The sequence below is a fragment of the Eurosta solidaginis genome, chromosome 2 (genome assembly GCF_040869045.1).
Source record: "Eurosta solidaginis isolate ZX-2024a chromosome 2, ASM4086904v1, whole genome shotgun sequence".
Lineage (NCBI taxonomy): Eukaryota > Metazoa > Arthropoda > Insecta > Diptera > Tephritidae > Eurosta > Eurosta solidaginis.
In genome coordinates, this window is record NC_090320.1 from 54,948,301 (window position 1) to 54,969,466 (window position 21,166).

Genomic DNA, 21,166 nt, shown 5'->3' on the forward strand with positions numbered 1-21,166 from the left:
AAAATTTCAGAAATTATACACAAAATAATAAAGTGGCGTCTGTAAAGGATATTTATATGTATGCATGCAAGTAGATATGAATGCTTGTTCTTATACATAAATATTTTAGTGCATACTATATACATATATATGATGAAACAGCAAAATATCGCAGTGAAAGGCATTTTTTATCTCCTTTCATAAAATTTTATCACGAACAAATTTTTAGCATAAAAATACTTTCAATTTCAAATAACTTTTACATAGCTTACCACATTGTTGTTGCTAGTTCTGTATACCTACATACATATAGGTATGATTGTATTAATGATTTTATTAACTGTGGTAAAGCCAAGCATTAAGAAATATTTCCTTAACTAAAATAAAATATGTCACCTGTGGAATGTTGTTTGTACAAAAATTCTCCTATGCTTACATGCCTAAGGTTTCAACTTTACCATTTCATATTTCCAGCTAAAGCTTCTGCTATGAGTTATGCCTTTACGTTTGCCTAGATACCCAGATTTTTCTATCAAAAAGTAGGAAGGAGAGAGTTCAAACAATCCCTAAAATACCTCGGATTCACGGTGGCTAAGCTTAGCGCTTTGATAGCTTCCTGCCTATCACACCAAATATTAAATTTCCTCACAGCTAAAGCTGCGAGTAGCATTCCACCGAGGGTATTCTCAATAGCGACATCCTTCGCCTGGAACACGATGCGGTGATGGGATAATCTGAATATCCAGATGCACCCATATCCTGACAGAAAACTCCCCTCGCCAACTTGACTCTCTAGCTGGAATACATTCGTTTACAGGCTTACCAGACTCCCGCCCCAAAATTTATTTCATTCCTCAATTGAAAGAGTAGTAATGTAGCAACAGAATCAGAAACCGACGCAGTATGCTCCCCAAACATGGATTAGTCAATATGGTGGATGGAGTTCTCGTGATTCGCCAGATATTATCCCACATCCCAAAGCCGTATTGCCGCTTGAGTTGCTGCAATTTTTTCCACAATGTCAGCCTGGCACAGAGTCAGCTTTTAGCGCCAGGGTGCTACAAAGAGCACCACTTATTTCAAACATTGCCAGTCACTGCACTGCTTCGATCCCTTTGACCGTGATGGAAATGGCTAGTGCTAACCATCAAACCATTCTCCTCTTCTGTCCACATACAGTCAAATTACCACATTTGGTGAGAGCTCACAGCGTTTTGGAATTGCCTTCTTCCCCTTTATTTAGCTAACATGACAGCTTTTTGTCAAAAGTAATCTCATAGCTCTGTCAGATAACACCAACGGTACTTCCTTAATTCAGGATGCTCTAAATTCAGGAGTCGTGAACCTCCACGCCAATGGAACCAGCTCGGTATGGAAAATAATCCTTATGCTTCATACTAACTTATCAAGACACCCAGGCACCGCTATGAGAGGATCGTCAATGTTTTCCTCCAAACATTGCTAGGTCATCTGCATAAGCTACCACTTTGTTGCTTCTACCCTGAGAAGATATGGTGTCTCATTTTTCCTTTTTTGTCGACTTCAGGTGGGGAATAGGAAGAGCGAGATGAAGAGGCTGCGGAAGAGGAAAAGGAGGGGAAAGCAAGGGAAAGAGTAAGAGCAAAAAGAAGAGAAAGATAAATAGGAAGATGAAGCCGACGAGGAAGAAAGGAGAAGGGAGATGAAGATAAGAGTAAAAGTTAGAAGAAAAAGATAAAAATAAAGAGGGTGTGGTAGGGAAAGGGGAAAAGGAAGAGGCAGAAGAGGAAGTGGAAGATGAAGAAAGTTAGGGGAGGGGCGAAAATGTGGAAAATACAGAAAATGACGAAGAGACGGGAAGAGCAAGAAGAAGACAAAGAGGAAAAGAAACAGGGAGAGGAAGCAGAAGGGGAGAAGAGGTGGGTGAGGAAGAATAAGAGGAAGAAAAAAAGATTAAGACGATATAGAAATATAGGAGGAGAGAAGAGGTGTAGGAAGATGAACAGGAAGAGGAAGAGAAAGAACAAGGAAACTGCAATTCAATAGATTTGACAACTTTTGGATAATTTGAATATGATATTGAGCTCCAGTGAGACTAGGCCGAATTTGTAAGCCCACATGAGAAACACATACATGTATATATTTGCGTATGTATGAACATCTGTGTAAACAAAAATTCCATCCACATAGTCAAAGGGAACATCATAAGAGCAGATAAGAATTTCATCGGTGCTTGTTAAAAAACGAAAATGTTAATACTTTAACAACGGTATTTCAAAAATCAACGACAGCACCTCAATACCAACTTTTCCTATTCATCTGCTGCTATCGTTGAGCTACGCTAGCAGCAACAAACACACATGTATACAACCAAACTTACTTTTGAATATACACAGAGCCAAAAAGTTCACTTATAATCAAAGAGATCGACGTCTAAAAAGCTTTTTGGCCGAGGAGAGCGAGACGGGACAAAACTGAAGAAATTTTTGCTAGAAAATCTTCTAGATTTTAGCTTCGATTTCTTCTCAAATTTATTGAAAAGGAAATCGGCTGAAAACAAGGAGATAACTTCTTGTTTATTAATTTTTTAAGTCATTTTGTCAGAACAATTAAATTTTTAGAAGAAATCTGCTTGTTTTTATGAGAACAAGTTTTTAAAAATAAATCAATAAGGTCATCTTCTTTTTTTACATGTACCTTATTGAATTTATTAAGAAGGAAAACTTCTTATTTTTGGCGACAGTGATACTCTTTTTCTCCCGTTACTTTCTTATGAAGCTAAATACGTGCGAATGCATGTTCACAAATAACACGTGCCATATTTTAATTGCTCTTATATTAATAGGTGCCAGTTGAGTTTTTGATTTCGATGAGAAGTGTTCACAAATATTCTGAGTTTTCTGGTTGGCGTTCTAAAAGGTAAGTAAATTATATAATAATAATTCAATATAGTGCGGTGAACAGTGGATGAATTATATTAATTAATAATAAAATATAGTGCAGTGATTACTTACGTTTTAGTTTTGATGGTTGTTGTTGTTGTATCAACAACAACAACAACAGTTTTGATGGTGCAATACATGTGTACCTTTTCTTGTTTATTTTCAGTGAGTTTGTGAGATATGTATGGAGAAAGCGATATTTTTGTTTCATCCCAACCAAGCCAAGACAATGATGAAATATTATAATTATTTAAATCTTGGGGATTGTCAAATTAGGTTGTAACAATTCTAATTGAGCGCGGAATTAATTCCCTTTTCGTTCTCGAGAAAAGTGAAATTGAAGATGTTGAACGTTTTTTTGATCGATTGGAAACAAAATATTTCGGAGAGCGCATCAAATTTTGAGAGAGTGGCGAAAACGAAAGGTAAGTTGTTTGTTTTATTGTTAAACAATATAATACTGATTTCTTTTTTTTAAAGCAATTCTATTTATTTGTGACCAAGAGACTTTAGCGACAAACAACAAAATTCTGGAATGGTTCGAAAAAATTTCTGAGGATTTGTCCTCCGCTAAATCAAGAGAATCCAGTACGACACCTTCTTGTTCTGAAAATTCCAGCTGTTTGAACCTTATGGAGTTGTTAAAAAAACATCAAAAGGTCAACTTGTTTTAACTTTGCACGAAAAAAACGGTTACCTGGATAGTAGAAACCAGAAAAATGTTACTAATTGTATAGTGGATAATTATACTGCCTTGGGGCATAAAATGCAATACTCAGATATGAGGAAGTGGGCCAATGAAATTGTTGCGGTATTTCCAAAAGAAAACAAGGTAATTGCATGGGTTCGATGATAACTATCAAAAACTTACAAACATCTTTGGTTATTCTTATATTTTAGGAGTTTTACTTTTTGGAAAGGAAAAAGGGGAAAAAGAATACGAGTGGAAAATTGTTCTCCTGTTCGGCCAAAGCCATAAAATTGGAAAATAAAGTCATTTCTGATACGCAAAATGCTCATGAAGATAATTTGGATGGTATGCAATACTTACTAATACCTTTTTAAGAATTTGTTCTTTTAACAATATTTAAATTCTTATATTGCAGATAATGTTTTGGAAAAACAATGTTGGCTAGCCCAAAACTGCACTATTTGGGAGAAAGTCAAACAATATTGGGCAGATACATGTATTTTTAGAAATAAGTGTAAGCGCTCTTTATCGGATTTGCCGGCAGCTTGGCCGCGCTACAATGATTTTAACGGTTACGAATTGGTAAGAAAAAGGCGATAGCTCAGTGTTTTTAATTAAATTTTTTTTTAAATATATTAAATATTTAGGGAAAAATTAAAACACGATATCAGTTGACCATTTCGATGTCGCGTTGTTTAAATTTTTTCTCATAATATTTAATAAGTTAAAATTTTTTTAAATTGAGTTAAAAATGTTTTCATACATTAAGCTTAAAAACAACAACTAAGGATTATTTATGTATAACAGGTTGATATTGATTTAAATATAATGCATACAGGTATTGGAAACCAGCTATTTTTAAAACTGGACAACTTTTGTAAAATAATCTTTCCTATCTTAACACTTTGAGCCCCGCGTGCCCCACCGGTGGACAATAATGTTTTCACGATTTGGGGCAAGGTAACCACCCGTGGTCATAGGTCGTGTTTTATTTACCGACAATGTGATCACGGGTGGAAACGTTCTGCACTATAAAATTAGTTCGGTCCCAGGATGTAAACCTTTTTGAATTGGACTTTATAATTTCGTGTGCCAAAGCCTAAAAAATAGTGAATTAAATTTAGGTTAGAAAAATTAATTTTATGATTTAAAAAGTAAGAAATATAATATATATTTTAGATAAATATATTTAATCTGGCATCCCAATGCATGCACTGTGAGAAGGCAACCCTACGTCGTAAAACATGAGAAGAGAGAGAGAGAACGAATAACGAAACAGTCAGTCATAAGAGATAAGTGGTCAGCCGAACATCAGCAGTATCAGCCGTATTTTACAAAACTTAAATCTTTAATTTGACTCTGAACTTGTCTTAAATATTATTCTACTTAAAATTGAACTGAATTACTTTACTGTACAATATATAATTTTCATTATATAAACATTTTTATTCACAAATCAAACTCTTTTGATTTACATGGGGGCTCAACCGCTCAACCAAGCAGACAAATTTCTGGTGAAGCAGCATGTTACGTTCAAATAAAAAGCAGCGTTGGAAGAACAAGAAACCAAGTTCGAGCACAAAAAAAAGTGAACAAGTGTGTATCCAAAGCGAAGCGAACGACACTTTCAAAATACAACGGCGTAAAGTAGGTGACAAAGACGAAAACGACGAACAGTTGAACGCGCAGGGCAACAGTAACATACTTGAATCTACTCCGTGTGTAGCAAGCAGAGCAGGCAACAGCGCAGGCAGCAGCGCAGTTGAAGCAGCAATGGACAACGAACGAGAAAAACGAAGCAACGGCTTTGAATCAGACGATGAAAATACATATGTACGTTCTAGTGAGTTGGCAGAACTAATCAAAGTACTCGCTGAAAAATTAGAAAAAGACGATAAAAACAAAAGCAAAAATAATGTTACCGTGGAAAGTTTTTCTAAAATTATACCGGATTTCGATGGCATTTCGATACCAGTTAATCAATGGATACGCAATTTCCATGATAACGCAGAAGCATACGAATTAAGTGCAAGACAAAAATATGTAAATGCTCGTAATAAAATGGTAGGTACGGCAAAATTGTTCTTAGAAACCACCACTGTTTATGATTACGAATCGTTGTGCGCAGCATTACGAGAAGAATTCGAGCAGAAGTTGAGTAGCGCTGAAATACATAAGCAGCTGCGCTGTCGAAAAAAACGTACTTCTGAGAAATTTCACGATTATGTTTTGCAAATGCGAAAAATTGCGGCGCTTGGAGAAATAGAAGATGAGGCTGTCATAAGTTACATAGTTGATGGCATAGATGTGCGAAACGATTTGAAATTTCCTCTATATAGTTCAACGACGTTTAAAGAATTACGGAAAAGGTATGAATTAGTAGAAACGATGATAAAAAATGGTTCATCAAACAGACACCGACAAAATACACAAATAATTATGCGCGAACAATCGGAGAAAGACATTAAGGTGGAGCGTAAACAATCGCACTGCTATAATTGTGAGTCTGCTCAACATAAAAGGGCAGAGTGCAAAGAAGAAACAAAGTGTTTCAAATGTAATTGCGTAGGGCACATGGCGAAGCAGTGTACAAATGCCAAGCCTACTGTCAATATGGTGGTAAATCAGACACGTACCAAAACAACTAAAGTTAAAGGTATTTCTGTACCTTGCCTGATAGACACTGGCGCAAGAGGAAATACGTGGAAATTTTTAAAAATCAGCAACTACAAAAGTGCGTTGTAAAGCTATTTGGATTAGGTAACGTTGCTACGTCAGCATTGGGTGAAATAGTAACACAGGTTCAGGTTGATGAGCTAATTACCACACATACATTTTTAGTCGTAGAAGATAACAAACTAAGCGTTGATATGATAGTTGGATATGATTTTTTACAAAAGTTTGTGGTCACTATAAATGGTGGCAACTTCAAGTTTTCACGGTTAGACGAAAACCCAGAGGAATGCGAAGCTGGTTACAATATTTTTAACGTAGCTTGTAATGAAGTAGAAATAAATGTAGATCAAAAATACAATGCAGCTGTTATGAAGTTGAAAAAAATTATAAGCCGGTGAGTAATCCAAAAGGTTCTCCTATAAAACTATGTATTATACCCAATGAAAGTACAATCAGCTTTCGTGAAAACCCCAGTCGGGTTTCAGCGAGTGAACGAGAATTTATAAGAAAGCAAGTAGACGAATGTCTGCGTCAGGGAATTGTTAGGGAGTCATGCTCTGATGTTGCAAGTAAAGTTGTACTGGCCAAAAAGAAAGACGGTAGCTACAGGCTTTGCGTAGACTTTCGCAAGCTGAATTCTCTTGTCCTTAAAGATAGATTTCCAGTACCAGTAGTAGAGGAGGTGATCGAAAAGATGCAGAGTGCCAGATATTTTTCGGTCATGGACCTTAAGAACGGGTTTTTCCACGTTGAGGTTGAAGAACAAAGCCGAAAGTATACAGCGTTTACAACAAAAGAGGGCCTTTTTGAATTTAATAAAGCACCGTTCGGCTTTTGTAACTCCCCAGCAGTATTTGTACGTTATGTAAATCATATTTTTCAGCAACTGATAAACGAAGGCATCATGGAAATCTACATAGATGATATCGTAGTATTTGGAAACACGGCAGAGCAGTGTTTAGAAAATATTGATCGCGTTCTGCGGCAAGCTGAGCAGTTTGGTTTAGAAATCAACTGGACAAAATGTCAATTTTTAAAACAAAGAGTAACTTTTTTGGGTCACGAGATAGAAGACGGGCGGGTCTGGCCAAGTCAAGAGAAAGTAAAAGCTGTGAAGAAATTTCCTTTGCCAAAAAACATTAGAGGTGTTCAGGCATTTCTCGGATTGACGGGTTATTTTCGTAAATTTGTTCATAACTATGCTGTAATCGCTAGACCGTTGACATCGTTGTTGAAAAAAGAGGCTGAGTTTAAAATTGGGAATGAACAGATACAAGCTTTCGAGAAATTAAAATCAGCTCTTTTGGAAGAGCCAGTACTTAAAATTTTTCGTCAGGACTTAAAAACACAGTTGCACGTTGACGCATCAAAATATGGCTTTGGGGCCACATTGCTACAACAACACGGAAACGGGTGGCACCCAGTGTTTTACTGGAGCAAGAAGACATCGCAACAAGAGGAAAAATTGCATAGTTACATTTTAGAAGTAAAGGCAGCCTATCTAGCAACGAAAAAACTACGTCATTACTTAATGGGTATAGAATTTGATCTGGTTACTGATTGTTCAGCTTTTAAACACACCACGAAGAAGAAAGATGTTCCACGTGAGGTTGTACAGTGGTTGGTGTATCTTCAAGACTTCAACTATAAAATAGAACATCGTGTGGGAAACAGGATGAAGCACGTTGATACTTTAAGTCGTTTTCCTGTCATGATGGTAGTGTCAGAGATTCACGCACAAATACGCCGAGCACAGCAGAAAGACGAACATTTAACAGCAGTTGCGGAAATTCTGAAACACCATCAGTATAAAGACTATCAAATAAGAAATAATTTAGTATACAAGCAAGTTGAAGGGCAACATTTGTTGGTAGTGCCTAAACTCATGGAGAAAGAGGTTATTGCAAAAGCTCACTGCTTCGGACACATGGGTACTCAAAATACGATGCATCGGATAAGGCAGGGTTATTACATACCACACTTAGAGAAGAAGGTGAATCAATACATCGCAAATTGTATTGAATGTATTACACGTAACAGAAAGTTGGGCAAGCAGGAAGACTTTTTACACTGCATCGACAAGGGCGATACTCCACTTTCCACACTTCACATCGATCACTTAGGTACACTAGATCCAACGGCAAAGAACTATAAATATATATTGGCTATAGTGGATGGGTTTTCCAAGTATACGTGGATATACCCAACGAAGTCAACAGATGCGCAGGAAGTTGTCAAGCACATGGAAGATTGGGTCACTTTATTTGGTAATCCATTACGCATTATCAGTGACAAAGGCACAGCTTTTACGTCAAATTTATTTAAAGATTTTTGTTCCAAGAACAAAATCGAACACATAGAATCAACAGCAGGAGTGCCGAGGGGAAATCGGCAAATCGAAAGGACGAATAGAGTCATACTATCGGTTTTGTCAAAAATTTCAGCCGCAGAACCCCCGAAATGGTATAAATACACATCGCAGGTGCAGAAAGCTATAAATTCACACATTCATTCGTCAACAAAGTTCAGTCCTTTCGAAATAATGTTTGGTGTAAAAATGCGCAATGAATGCGATCTCGAACTGATGCAAATTTTGAAAGATGAACTGGTATCGAGTTTACAAGATGAGCGTAACAAAATAAGGCAAGAAGCAAGATATCAAATCGAAAAGGCGCAAGAAAAATATAAGCAAGAATTCGACAAGAAACGTAAAGGGCATCACGGATACCAATTGCATGACTTAGTAGCCATTAAGGTCACGCAATTTAAGACGGGGCAAAAGTTGGGTAGGAAGTATGCCGGACCTTACGAGATAACGAAAGTAAAGCGAAACGGCAGATACGATGTACAAAAAGCAGCAGAATTTATTGGTCCTAACAAAACATCAACAAGCGCTGACAACATAAAGCTTTGCAGTTGTATTAATGAAAGCGATGATGACGATGGTGTAGAGGAGTCATCTGGGACAGATGACGAACAGGATGGCCGAGTGTAATCTGGCATCCCAATGCATGCACTGTGAGAAGGCAACCCTACGTCGTAAAACATGAGAAGAGAGAGAGAGAACGAATAACGAAACAGTCAGTCATAAGAGATAAGTGGTCAGCCGAACATCAGCAGTATCAGCCGTATTTTACAAAACTTAAATCTTTAATTTGACTCTGAACTTGTCTTAAATATTATTCTACTTAAAATTGAACTGAATTAATTTACTGTACAATATATAATTTTCATTATATATACATTTTTATTCACAAATCAAACTCTTTTGATTTACATATATTTTATGTTGCTTGTAGAGCATTACAAAAAAAACTTTCTCGACGAAAACAAGTCCAATTCAATATAACTTTTTAAAAAATTCATTTTAGGACTTAAAAAGTAAGAAGTATATTATATAAAAAAACAGATGAATATAACTATTCCAAAACTATTCAGAAAAAAAAATAAAAAATAAATTTAATAATGATTTATCTGTGGCTTTGAAAACACACTAAACACATTGCTTCTTCACACTGCTCACAATGTGTGTCTTTGGGGATATCTAGATGTCTATGGTCGCATCATATCAACAACATCAGGATTCACGCCTGTACAGATCGGAGAATCAACAAACGTCAACCGATCTCCTCCAACAGGCCCCCATGTTTAACTATTTATCAAGTTTGCAAGAGGAACTTCTTCGTCAGGATCTTCATTCAAGTCCATTGCTATATCTTCATCACTATCGTCGTCCCCAAAGACACACATTCTGAACCAGATCTTTCAGAATCTGGCCCAAAGTCATTATCAACAAATGAATCATCTGAAAATCCTGTAACTTCATCTACACTCGACTTTTCTAGCTCGGCAGCAATGTCATCACGTGTTAAAAGTTTTCTAGACATTTTAAATTAAATTTGTAAAACAAATAAATGAAAAAAATATAAAAATAAAAATGTTAAATACATAAAAGTATAAAATTAGAGTATGCCCACTGGTGGCCACTTGGACCCAATATGTATTTTGACTTCCAGGGACAACATGACCACCGGTGGTCACAAAAAAAAAACAGATTACCAACAACAAAAATACATTTGATTTATCAAAAATAAATATCACAAGGTCACCCCAATTACAAAAAATCAATAAAACTAAGTAAACAAATTTTGGTCTTAGCTTGTCAACTAAAGTACAACCCTTCGTCAGCACGAGGTCCACTGGTGCAGAAAAAAAATTACCACTGGTGGGCACGCGGGGATCAAAGTGTTAAATGCCGAAGTAAAAGACCAAGCCAGCCGAGAGTTACTACTTCCGAAACTCTATTATAAAGATTTATCAAACGGTAAGAAAGCATCAAAATTATAAAATTTTAAATTTTTATAAATTTAAATAAATTTTTTTTTCAGATTCTAAATATTGTATTGTGTTGTTACTGCTCCATGCTGTTCTTCAACCACAGCGTCAGAGTAAAACCCAGAAGCTAACGATTGCTGATGCACAATCGGAGTCTATAACACTTGCAACTACACCAAATGATATTTTGCCAAAAATTTCGGCTAAAATTGAGCAGTGCGCGAGTAGAAAGCAGCCATTGCAACCTCACATCATTGCAGTGGGTGAGGACTTTACAATTTTTTATATTTTGCGACGGGCTTAAGTGGAAGTGCGCAACTTTATAGAAATTTGTCGATTGTATTATTTAGCTAGGTTATGTATTCCAAATTGAATATTCCCATAATAGCAAGCAAGTTTGGGTAGTTTTAGAACAATACTTCTTTGGTCTTAAATCTGAAGATTTTCCTTCAGTTTCAAATTTACTTAGCGAATTAGATAACTAATCCTTTCTTTTCTTAATTGTTAAAAATGCCAAAATTTGCTTGTTATTTATGTAAGAAACACCACTTAACTTCATATTTACTTATCCGCCATTTAAAAAAAGATCATGGGCTTCCACCCATAGCGAAATTTGTTTGCAATGAGCAATATTGCATTCAAATATTTCACAATATGTATAGGTATCAAAAACACTTAGGGAAACATAAACCTTATTGTTCTTCCCCAGAAAATAATATTTTAAATCAAGGTTCAGTTTCACAAGAGTCAGTTATATATCAAACTTCGTTTTCACAAGAGCCAGTTACACATTTACAATGCCCTGATGAGTCTCAACTTACATGTCTTTCAAAATTCAAGCATTCAATCCTTGCATTTACTCTTGTACTTCACAATTATCCACATTTTTCGAGAAAAGACACTCTCAATATTCAAAAATCTGTAACAGAACGTATTACGGCTCCAATAGCTGAAATTATTAACCCGTTAACTCAAAATTATGAAAATCAAGTTGTATCTCAAGAAATAATTCGAAACATATCTGAACCGTTTCTAAACGTGGGTTCTGAATATAAATTTATTAAAGAATAGAATTTGAAGCATTTTAAACATCCGTAAAAATATGTAATTAGCATTGACCTGTCTGGAATTATTTTAAACAATAATCCGACTTTGACTAGCGCTAAGGCAGAAATAGTATTGACTAACATACCTTTTCAAATTAAAAAGTTCTTTGAAAGTGAAGCGATATGGGAAGAAATTATTGCTAATGTTGGCATCATATCACAATTTACTTCTTATTGCAACTTTATAAATATGGAGATTTGTGGAAAATGGCGAAATTTGATGAAAACAAGTGGGCAATACGACTTTTCTTGTACATGGACGGTTTTGAGATCAACGATCCTTTAGGCTTAAAATCCTGCCAACAAAAAATATGTGGAATCTATTACACTTTTCTGACAATCCCTAATTATCAAGCTGGAAGGCTCGTGAATGTACTTGTATGCGAATTTATGAAAAGTACAGATATATCTGAGTATGGTATTTATATTGCCTTCACTCCACTAATAGATATTTTCGAAAAATTATATGTTGATGGTTTGAATATTGATATAGGAAGTGAAAACTTCAAAATTTATGTGCAGCTTGTTCAAATTTTAGGTGACAACTTAGGCTCCCAACACAGATTTGGGATACAATAGCTCATTTTCATAAAACTCTTTTTGTAGAGTATGCAAACGCAGCAAGAACGAAACACGCGTTGATTGTATCGAATATCCCGATTCTTTAAGAAATAATATTAATTACGAACTTGATATTACATTAAATGACCCAGCGTTAATTGCTTTTAAAAAAAATTCTATATTCAATTCTCTTCCATATTTTCATGTCACCGATAACATATCATGCGATATCATGCATGATTTATGCAAATACAATTTTAGTAAATTACTAAATTATTTAATATACGAAAAAAAATTTTTCACTTTGGAAACTTTCAATTCCCGGAAGCAAATGTTTCAATATGAACAAACAGTAATCGGTAATGTTTCTCCTCCTGTAAAAAAAGATCATATAAAGAACTCAAATTTTAATGAGCGCTAAGCAAGTGAAAACTTTCTCTCACTTTGTGCTACTCATTCGGGGGATAAGATTCTGTTTATAAGTTTTTAATTCTTTTCACTAAAATAATTTACTATGTATTATTGCCAAATTTTGATGACGATATTTTGATTAAACTTCAAATATTGATTGAAGAGCACAAAAAACTATATCAATGTTTATTTAAAGATACTTTAAAACCCAAACACCACAATCTTGTACATTACCCGACTATTGTTAAGAAACTAGGACCCATTAAATGCTTATGGACATTCAGATTTGAAGCTGAACACCAAATTCATAAAAAATAAGCCAGAAGTATAACGTCCAGAGTAAATTTCCTTTATCTCTAGAAAAGAATCAGCAGTAAGATTAGCAAACTCAAAAGGAAATTTACATTCCATCATTAAATTTATCCGATTTGAATGTATATGAAAGAAGAAATGCCGTTATTTTCCGAGGGAAAGCTTTCCAAGTTGGACATTTTGTTTCAGTTACTGAAGATTCTTTTCTTATTTACGAAATATTCCATTTTTTAATAAAAGAAAATAATGTAAATATTGTAGTCAAACATCATATTTGTTTAAATTTTTCTGAGAGATTTCAATCATATTTGGTTGGAAGTGAAACACATAATTACACTATCATTAAATTTGATTCCTTAGATGGACCGCCAATAAATTTTTACGTTTTAAACAATGGAGTTTAAGTTATAAGAGTCAAAAAGTATTCGAAGGTCGACGATTAATTTTCTATTAGAAGTATAAGAAACATAAAAATGAAAATTAAAAGTTTAAGACTAAAACAAATATGAACTTTAAAAAATACTATACCTTATACAATACATTTTTTACGTTTTTGAAAAAACGACGCTTAATTATCTGTTAGAATTATAAGAACCATAAAAAAATTTTTTTTAAGTCTTTAATGAGCTCAATGCCTATTGAAAAAATAAAACCAAATGTTTTTCTATTGTATTTTACATATATTCGAAATTATAAACAAATATGTATAGTATATTTTTATAATATATAAGTACCTGAACTTATTATAATTATACGTAAAACGTGTTCATTTATATAAATAAAAAACAGTTTAATAAAATGTGGTATTTATTTATTTTTGGAAAGAAGTGTATTTGAATTTAGGTGTCAATCATTTCAAATTGATAAGATCATCGGCTTATTGTAATTAGGAGGAATTTCTAATGAAAATTTAGATTCCCCTCTTAAACATATTTTAACGAATTTACTGAAATTCCCCTTATTTGCAATCTTCTGCTAACGTTCGAATCTCTAAACTGTTGAATAAATAACTCCACTATTCAATAATGCAAAATGGCCTTCATTAAAATACTTTTTAAAAATTAGACTGCTACTGCTCGACAGATGGAATGCTTAAATCAAACTGATTATCGCACCTCTACCGTTGTCGCCTTTTATACTGTCTGATTCCCTCGTTGCATACTTCCAGGCTTTCCCATTCTAGAACTTACTAGTTAGTTATCAGCTACAAAATCACCAGCCACAACTACGTTTATAGCTTCTCATATGCGCGTGAGTAATACTTGCACAAATTATTGCCCTCTCTTGTGAGCACCTCAGATAAGATATATGCATGTGTTTGCGTGTCTCTTCTCCGCTGCGTGCACGTACATATGTGTAGACATAATGATTGAATTATTGATGTGCATCAAGTCACTGCTTAGCATTGGCTTAGAGATGATAATATCCCTTAGTGCTGCTAATATTCGTTACAATATTAAAGGGGGTTTCATCTTAATTTTAAAAGTTATCTACTAGATTATACTGAAAAGAATTTCATCTAAATTCTACGAGTAATCATTTTAATTTTATTGAAAAGGTTTTCATTTGAGTTTTGTAGATTATCTACTCAGTTTTAATAAAAAGAGATATCCAGTCATAACAAGACGGGCATATTATTGAAAAAAATCATAGAGAAATCCGGTAAACTCTGTTCTGATTTACAGGGCATTTTAGGTGGTCTTTTCGCTGTGTGTATATGGCATTTGGAGCAAGAGTATCTTAGTTATTGAAACTTAAACATCATACAGCGTAGACAACAAACGCAATATTTTAAGTCTTTCGACCTTCCTTAGTGTGGCATCAACTGAATGTTGCATATTTCAAGTGAATTACTGGAATCTTTTACTAAAATATTTAGCTTCTACGCTGTACATTGTTACAAGTAAAATAGCTTAAATAATTTATTTATGGTTGCAGGCAAGAAATGCTGCGAGTTAACACACACACATATACACGCATTCTCATATAAAGTATCTCTTTGTTTATAAATTTACATGTATGTATATGTTCCTATGTCCGTATGTGCATGCGAGGCAAAAGTAGTGAGAGTGCAAGTTTTTTGTCGTGGGATTATTGCGATTACCTTTAAACGTTTTTGATGATGGACGAAGTAAAGTTTAAGTTCAACTCAACGTGCATTAGATTAATTCACAGATTTAAAATTTGAATTTTTCAATGTAAATGTTATGGGAACATTACTTACACCCGAACAATTTGCAGTGTGATATGTTAAAGCCGTAAACGGATGAGCTCATCAGCGTTTACGACACATTCGAGTCTTAACTCAGGTTATAGAGCTTCACTATATCTTCGCTTATAATTCTTGAGCTCGAATAAGCCAGAGTTTCTGGTCCTTATTCTGTATGAAAGACTAAGTAGAGCAAAAGACAACATAAGGCAAATATAAGAGGCAAATATCAATCTAAAGAAATATGTGCTGGCCCCTAAACTTACCCAAGAAAAGTCTGTGTCTTTCTACAAAAAGTAACACACGTTGAATTTCGTTATAAAACCCGCATTTCCAGAGTTCGCAGAAGAAGAACGCACACTTCCCAGGGAGCTGTTTCTTACTTTCGCCCGACTTTGGTCTGGGTATTTTAACAGATTAAGCCCATACTAGCTGAAAGGGGCGCATCCCTCGACGTCACAATAAGATTGAATCGGATTAAGAAAAGGCGAGAGTTGCACATGATAGAACAAGCAGGAAAGGCGCGTGCACAAGCGCGGGGCTGCAAACTGTCGAAGATCATGTGCAGGTCTAACAACCTTGCACTTAAAAAGCTACACTTATCATTAACAAGTAAGGAAGGCTAAGTTCGGGTGTAACCGAACATTACATACTCAGCTGAGAGCTATGGAGACAAAATAAGTGAAAATCACCATGTAGGAAAATGAACCTAGGGTAACCCTGGAATGTGTTTGTATGACTTGTGTATCAAATGGAAGGTATTAAAAAGTATTTTAAGAGGGAGTATGCCATAGTTCTATGAGTGGTCGCCATTTGCGAATATCGCTATAAAGGTGGACCAGGGGTGACTCTAGAATGCGTTTGGATAATATGGGTATCAAATGAAAGGTGTTAGTAAGTATTTTAAAAGGGAGTGGGCCTTAGTTTTATAGGTGGACGCCTTTTCGAGATATAGCCATAAATGTGGCCCAGGGGTGGCTCTAGAATTTGTTTGTACGATATGGGTATCAAACGCAAGGTGATAATGAGTATTTTAAAAGGGAGTGGGCCCTACTTCAATAGGCGGACCCCTTTTAGAGATATCGTCATTAAGGTGGACCAGGGGTGACTCTTTAATGTGTTTGTACGATATGGGTATCAAATTAAAGGTATTAATGAGGGTTTTAAATGGGAGTGGTGGTAGTTGTATATGTGAAGGCGTTTTCGAGATATCGACACAAATGTGGACCTGGGTGACCCAGAACATCATCTGTCGGGTACCGCTAATTTATTTATATATGTAATACTACGAACAGTTATCCTTCCAAGATTGCAATGGCTTTGATTTCGCCCTGCAAAACTTTTCATTTTCTTCTACTTAATATGGTAGGTGTCACACCCATTTTACAAAGTTTTTTTCTAAAGTTATATTTTGCGTCAATAGACCAATCCAATTACCATGTTTCATCCCTTTTTTCGTATTTGGTATATTATTATGGCATTTTTTTCATTTTTAGTAATTTTCGATATCGAAAAAGTGGGCGTGGTCATAGTCGGATTTCGGCCATTTTTTACACCAATATAAAGTGAGTCCAGGTAAGTACGTTAACTGAGTTTATTAAAGATATATCGCTTTTTTGCTCAAGTTATCGTATTAACGGCCGAGCGGAAGGACAGACGGTCGACTGTGTATAAAAACTGGGCGTGGCTTGAACCGATTTCGCCCTTTTTACAGAAAACAGTTGTCGTCCTAGAATCTAAGCCTCTACCAAATTTCACAAGGATTGGTAATGTTTTGTCCGACATATGGCATTATAAGTATCATAGACAAATTAAATGAAAAAGGGCGGAGCCACGCCCATTTTGAAAGTTTATTTTATTTTTGTATTTTGTTGCACCATATCATTACTGGAGTTGAATGTTGACATAATTTAATTATATACTGTAAAGATATTAACTTTTCTTTTAAAATTTTACTTAAAATTTTTTTTTTCAAAAAGTGGGCGTGGTCGTTCTCCGATTTCGCTAATTTTTATTAAGCATACATATAGTAATAAGAGTAACGTTCCTGCCCAATTTCATTATGATATCTTCAACGACTGCTAAATTACAGCTTGCAAAACTTTGAAATTACCTTCTTCTAAAAGTGGGCGGTGGCACGCCCATTGTCAAAAATTTTACTAGTTTTTTATTCTGCGTCATAAGTTCAACTCACCTACCAAGTTTCATTGCTTTATCCGTATTTGGTAATGAATTATCGCACTTTTTCGATTTTTTGAAATTTTCGATATCGAAAAAGTGGGCGTGTTTATAGTTCGATATCGTTCGTTTTAAATAGCGATCTGAGATGAGTGCCCAGGAAACTACATACCAAATTTCATCAAGATACCTCAAAATTTACTCAAGTTATCATGTTAACGGACAGACGGACGGACGGACGGACGGACATGGCTCAATCGAATTTTATTTCGATACTGATGATTTTGATATACGGAAGTCTATATCTATCTCGATTCCTTTATACCTGTACAACCAACCGTTATCCAATCAAAGTTAATATACTCTGTGAGCTCTGCTCAACTGAGTATAAAAATACAGGACTGTAGGCTCATTATGGGTATTCTACTATTCGGAAACCGCCTTCTGGTGTCACATGCTTTTAAATTAGGAAGTGCGGAAAGGAGTAGCAACCTATCGAGCTCATTTTGTGCTCCTGCCTTACGCTTACCATGCTAAGACTATAGCAGACGAAGATTGGATATATTAGCTATAAAAAACAAAAAAATGTAAGGCGCGATAGCCTCCGAAGAGATTTTAGGAGGATCTTCTCTTCCAACTTGCGTCGTGCTCCTTTTAATTTTTTCTTCAAATTGGCGAGACAGGACTTACATGTTTTATGACGACTCCGAACGCCATGAATGCAAAGAAGATAAGTTGTCAATGAGAAGCTTTTCATGGCAGAAATACACTCGGAGTGTTTGCGAAGTCACTGCCAACGGGCGACTAATTCTAATTGAGAAAACTTGTTTCAAAATTTTCGGTGTTACTTTGTCCGGGAGTTGAACCAGATATCTCCGGTGTGGTAGGCGGAGCGCGCTACCACTACACCACGGCGGCCGCACGATAGGACTGAGAAATCTGCTAGAAGTTGCCAAGAGTGCTAAGTTCTTTTATAACATAGGTCGTGGTTTTTGATACGGGTTTTCAAGTTTGTCACTATGATCTCATTCAGCCTATGTGAAGTGCTCACGAACCGGCCAGTTCAATCTTACCTAACCTGATAAATTTTATACTCTGAATGAAAAGTAAGTTTCGCAAAGAATTTCAACGTCAGTCAACTGTACAATTACTACAAGTCACGTGCTAAATTCTTATTTATCCAGGGAAACGTTATGAATCAACTCATGTTAGATTTGTTGTTGTATTAACTATAAAGACACTCTCCAATGGTTTTTGGGGAGTGTTATTGATGCTGATGATCTTTAGTCTTATATATGTAGATTTGGTACCTTCCTGTGACAACGCATCATTAAAGTACTATCCCGACTATCTCGGAAACGATGAATACGCCGACATTAAACTTTCTAGGCCGTCCCCCCACCCCAATACCATGAGGAGAGCCTCGTCGGCTTAATATGTGTATAATACATTCATATTTGTGACAGGATTCCGATCGCGTAGGAGAGGTTGACAATTGGATTGCGGAAGCTCTGAAGCTATAAAGCTTCGTATTGCCTTTATCAACCCCTCTGCATTCCATGAAGAACCTCTTCACAATCACTTCTAATTAAGCTTTTGTTATACTAATTTAAATTTGAGGGAACAGTGTTCGAAAACTATGTTTCGACAACAACAACATCATTATTAATTTCACGAAAAAAATCTTACCACATAAAAGAATGAAAAACCAATTAAAATCCCAAAATATCTTGGATTCATTAAATAAGTAATCCGAAGTCATAAAAATCTTTAACCACTGCAAAAATTATTACATAAAAATTGTGAAAAAGCATTGGTTTAAAAAGTGGGAAAAAAGCACGAAACATCAAACCAAACCAAATTGCAGGTTGAATGAGATTAAGATCAAAAACGTGTAAATTTGCTTTATTCGCAAATTCTTTGAGTCAGTTTTTTTCCATGTTTTCTTCTTCTTTTTCTTCTCATTGAAGCACCTTGCTGTGTATGTGAATGTAAGTGTGGTGTAGAAAAATGTTAGACATTTATGTGGAAAATATAGGAAAGTAAGTTACTAGGTAAGGTTAAGTGTAATATGCGATTGGGTGTATATATATATTGTAAGTGCATATGTATGTGTGTAGAAATATAAAATCAATTTTTTTTTGTAATTCAAACACGGAACGGAAAATGTATAGTTGCATAATTTTCAAGTTAGGCTGTGCTGCATATGAATATCCACAAATGTAATCCAGCATTAGATAGATCTTAACCGTTTCATGGCCACTAGAACAATTTGTCCCAATATGATTTAAAATGAATTTTGATGTGTAAACATTTTTGCTCACGGTATGTGCGAATCCAGAAGGTAAAGCGTTAACGTAGTCACTACACTGTCGCATGTTTAGGTTAGATTGAACTCGCCGGTCCATGAGGACCTCACAATGTAGCATAATTTGGGAACAATGAACGTCGTAGCGTAGATATGAGCGAAAACAGAAAGCAAATTAAAACAAGACAAGTGAAGTAAAGGAAAGGAAAGGAAGGATTTGTTTATCGGAATGTTACCAATTTTTTTAGCGTGATATTAATTTTCAATAAAAGGCTATCGATTACTTATCAGAAAGCATGGACTTGTTATTGACAAGTTATCGATTCACTATCGAAAATTTACCGATTATTTATAGAAAAGTTATCATTATGTTATCAAATATCGATTTTTTATCGAAAATTTATCTAATTCTTATCGCAGTGTTACTAATATGTTATCGGTACAATATCGCTTTGCTAACGACGACTTATATGTTTCTAATAAAGCATATACCGATAAATACTGTGACGAATATTAGCAACACTAAGGGTTTAGACGGTTAAGCGCCAATTAAGTAAGTAAGTAAGTAAGGGATACTATCATCTCTAAACCGATGCTAAGAGTGACTTATATGCACATCCATAAATCATTGATTAGGTATCTACATAAACGAATCAATCATTATGTCTACACATATGTACGTACACTCAGCGGAGAAGCAACGCACAAACACATGCAGATATCTTATCTGAGATGCTCTCAAAAGTATGCAATTGTAATTGTGGAATTGTCGCTCACAAATACACGCGCATATGAGAGCTACACACGTGCATCTGTAGTTATAATTATATACCAGAAACTAAGCAAATTCTGAAAGCGCCTAGAAGATGCAACGAGGAAATCACACGGTATAAAAGCAGCAACAGTAGAGGCGCGAGAATCAGTTTCATTTAAGCAAGCTATTGGTTGTGAAGTATCACTGTTATTGTGAAGTACTTTAATAAAGGCCATTTTGCATTATTAAATATTGGAGTTATTTATTGAAAAGTTTAGCGATACGAACGGTAGTAGAAGGTTGCGAATAAGAGGATTTGCAGTAAATTCGTTACAATGCGATACCGATGATGCATTCGTAACTCGTCGATATCAAGCCAAAACTAGACGATACTAATGCGCAATCGATAGTAAGCCGTTAATAGGACAACAATATATCGGCATCGCATTTACGATATTAGTTTCTAGAATAAAGGTTTTGGGGAGATAGATTTATAGTTCTTCTAGTTTCTTTACCTCGCGCCACCTTGTTCTATCTCCGACAAAATCCACGAAAACTTTGTTTACGACATGGAAGGAACAGATGACGCACATATTGGACGCTCACAATGATGGTATTACGCTACCAACTGCCAGTCATCCAAAGATCTTAGGGGTATCGTTCCATAACACTTCGTTCGCCTTCAAGGACCATGCCACGAAATTTTATCAAAAGTGTGAACACGC

At 35.3% G+C, this 21,166-nt stretch overlaps 2 pseudogenes; both read left to right on the top strand.

The window, feature by feature from the left end:
• The first annotated feature begins 3,080 nt into the window (after positions 1–3,080).
• Positions 3,081–4,191, top strand: LOC137241515 (uncharacterized; annotated as a pseudogene).
• A 228-nt stretch (positions 4,192–4,419) lies between these two features.
• LOC137242135 (uncharacterized) lies at positions 4,420–11,087 on the top strand (annotated as a pseudogene).
• Positions 11,088–21,166: the final 10,079 nt, after the last annotated feature.